Source organism: Columba livia, chromosome 2 (assembly GCF_036013475.1).
Source record: "Columba livia isolate bColLiv1 breed racing homer chromosome 2, bColLiv1.pat.W.v2, whole genome shotgun sequence".
In the NCBI taxonomy this organism is placed as follows: domain Eukaryota; kingdom Metazoa; phylum Chordata; class Aves; order Columbiformes; family Columbidae; genus Columba; species Columba livia.
Genome location: NC_088603.1, coordinates 152791281 through 152794957, shown reverse-complemented (window position 1 = coordinate 152794957; position 3677 = coordinate 152791281).

The following is a 3677-nucleotide window of genomic DNA, read 5'->3' as shown; positions in this document are numbered from 1 at the left end:
AGGAAAGACTAAGTATGCAACTTCTCTGTTTCAAGTACAGAGATGAGGATTGGAGTTGACCTTCATGAATCTGCTCGTCTTAAGTCACTCTGAGCCTGTAATATTAAGCTGGGTGCTGGCTAGGCTAGGATTACCATGGTAGTTCCTAGGAATTTAAAACAAACCTCAGCCTGTTCCTGATTTTCTCCCTCTAGACGCAGACTCTAGGATCTTTTATCTTTGCAGTAAAATCTCATTTATTGGTCTCCAAACAGAGCCCACATCAGGCCAAAAGGCTTTCATTGAGAAGACTTTGGCAGAGAACTGGTAACTTTGGCCTCACATGCAGCAGGCACATGTTGGTGAGGGTGGATCTGAGGATGGGCGCTGTAATCCTTGGATTCACAGCTCATTTCTGCTGCATCTTTTAAAACCTGTCTTGTTTCTGCTCTGCAGTCCACAGACTTCAGCTTCTTCAGGCAGTGTAATGTCAACTCAAAGTCACACAGTGTTTTCAGATCCCAGATCCAAATTTAAGCCAGTGTCTATAAACTAACTTCAGCAAGCCTGGGAGTTTTGATTCAACATGATATTGCAGAATCTGATACAGAGAGCGAAGAAGGATTTAGGTTTGTTTTCTCTCTTAAAAATAAGCTGTAATCCGTTCAAAGAATTACCAAGGTATTTTGGAATCAAGCTAGCTCATTTCTGAAGTTCATACTGAGGTAATGTGTTATTAACCTCACTTGTTCTGTTTTAATCTTCTCTGTTCATGTGAACCAAGTTTGGCTTTGGCTTAATTAAGAAAATATTCATCTACCATCCTGACAAAAGTCAGAAGTGAAGGGAGCTGTGTGAAGGAGAGGACAGCAAAGGGCACATCAGTGCTATATTCTGCTGAGGCAAGAAAAAAAAAAAAAAAAGAGAAGGACAGACACCATTTTCCAGACCATTTAATACCATAGGCTTATATATCACAGGCTTACCCAGGTGTGCAGAGGTTGCACCTCTCACCAACGCTGTCTGACCACCCTCAGTACCATGGTAGTTAACCCACCCTGGGATGCTCTCAGTTTGGGAAGCAGGGACCCCGGAGGGAGAGGCGGCTGCTGGACTCTGCAGTCTTTCAGAGATGAATCTACAGAGGAGACTTGAGTCCTTCACAGATGTCAATCACTAATCCCCTGCTTTATTTGTGGGAGCATTACAAACTAATTGTGACTGTGGCTGAAGTTCTCCAGAAGCCACCAGCTGGCACTTTGCAGTGGTAGCAATAATCCGGGCTTACTGGCCAATACCTTCTGAGCTGATTTTTTGCGATGTGTAATGCCTTTTGTGCTGTAGGCAGAAGTAAACAGGAGCCAGAAAGCCTTGGAGAGAAGCTAATGGGAAATGCCAGTTACCACCGAGAGATGTGCAGTAATTAGTGCAGAAATAGTGGTGTTTCGTGGCCTGGAATATGCCCCAGGTCAGGCTAGAAAATCTTAGAGACCTTCACATGTAGGAAATACAGATGATTATTTTGCTATTTCTTAAAATAAAATATATATGTGTATATCGAGAGAGATATATTTATTGTTTACTTGTCTTAAAAATATCAGAGCAAGTGTCATGATTTGTAAATACCTTCACCAGTTCTCTAGCCCTCCCAGCAGTAAGGAAAGGGTGATTAGGGCAGATGCCAATAGGAAAACATCTGGCACAACACCTGGCAGGCCTAGAAGGTGGGGATGTGGGTGACTACATCTTCCTGAAGAGGGCCTCAGGTCTCAAAAGACTGGGAAACATTTCTCAGGATGGTACAAGAGTAGTTCAACGGTAACAGTATAAAATAGTCTATGTAGAGTCTCCAAATAGCTGCTCACGTCTCTTCTCTCCATCCTCTTGGCAAGGAGATCCAGATGCTGATTTCACCCAAGTCAGCAGATTTCACACTCTTTTCTCTCTTTCCTATGAAATGCAGTTTCTGTCTTTGTCTTTCTTTCTTCTTAATTAATTCTGCATTATCCAACTGCCCTTTTTGGCATTCCTGATTTTTCAACGTTCTTAAATTTATATGGTTTTCAATGATAATCCTTTAAAACTAAAGTGTATAGCTATCTATTTAATCCATCTTTCTGTCTCCCTTCCTTTCATCTGTGTAATATGATTCTCTCTTTTTTTTTTTTTTTCCTGCAGGCTGCCAATGCCAAAACAAAGCTAGGCTTATTATTCTGGTCATACATTTTTAATGAATTTTTGTTTCATGCTTGCTATTCCATTTTTGTGAACAGATTTATATCTTTCTTTCAAGTATTATTATTTATAAAGCTTTCTCACAGGTCTCCCTGCTGAGACTCTTTGACAGTATGTCTAGAAGTAGAAAGACGTACATTAGCCAGAGACAAGCTGGTTTCAGTGCAGAAATTGACTTGTTTCACCAGGATTGTTGCATGCCCAAATGCTCAATGTTGTATCTTCACTCAGGCTCAGCACAGCATCAAACAGAGCCCCACATTTTCTTCCTGGAGGCAGCTCAGGTGCAGCCAGCTCAATGTGTCACACAACTACACCCCAAGACATTAGTCTCAGAAGTTGCCTCCTATTGGTCCTAATCATAGAATGGTCTGGGTTGGAAGGGACCTTCAAAGCTCATCCAGTCCACCCGCCCTGCAATGAGCAGGGACATCTTCAACCAGATCAGGTTGCTCAGAGGCCCGTTCAGCCTGGCCTGGGATGTCTCCAGAGATGGGGCATCTATCACTTCTCTGGGCAACCTGGGCCAGTGTTTCACCACCCTCACTGTAAAAAATCTCATCATCATGTCTAACCTGAATCTAGTTTAAAACCATTATCCCTTGTCCTGTCATAACACACCCTCCCAAAAAGTCTGTCTACATCTTTGTTATAGGCTCATTTTAAGTACTGAAAGGTCTCCTGAGTGCCTAATCCTGAGGCTCTCTTGAGTCAGCAAGGATGGAAACCCCCACTGTCCTCTCAGCCTCCACAGCCGTGTGCCATCTGGAGCTGCTTTCAGGACTAGATGTTTTTTTGCAAGCATCATTGCACAGACTATCACTCAGCTGTTCTGCCTCTGTCAGGTGTGGTTACTCCAAGAATGTTTTTTTGAATGCTGCCTCTGTGCCTTCTGTCCAAGTCTAGTTTATGTTCACTTAGTGTTTTGGTTTTGAACCTCTGGCTCTTCAGTGTGCTCTTTCTCAAGAAGCCTGCAAGGGCATTTTTCTTCAAAGTTCTCAGAAGGAGTAATTTTCCCATTATGATTCTGCATATTTTCATTTCTATAGTTGAGCACAATCAAGAAGGTGCAAAGGCTTTGTATTCTGGCTATTCTTGCATTTCAAACAAAATAAGTAGCAGTAATTTCTGATGTACAGAAGGCTTCAGCTTTCCCCACCAGAGAAGAACCTGATAAAAAAGCAGGTATTTTTTCTTCTGCTCCCTCCACTTTTGTGTTCAAACTTTCCATTGCATTGCACACAGACCGAATAAATTGATCAGAAAACTTCAGATGTATCACCTTCATCAGACCTTCCTTTAGCAGCTGGAGCCAAAACCACTGGTTTGTCAGACCTTTTCATAACTCCAAAATAGTAAAAAAATCATATTGGCTTCATGTTTCATCTCTATTGGACATGTGGTTCAAAATATCACCACTGTGACAAAAACAAACAAACAAACAAACAAACAACCTTGCTTTG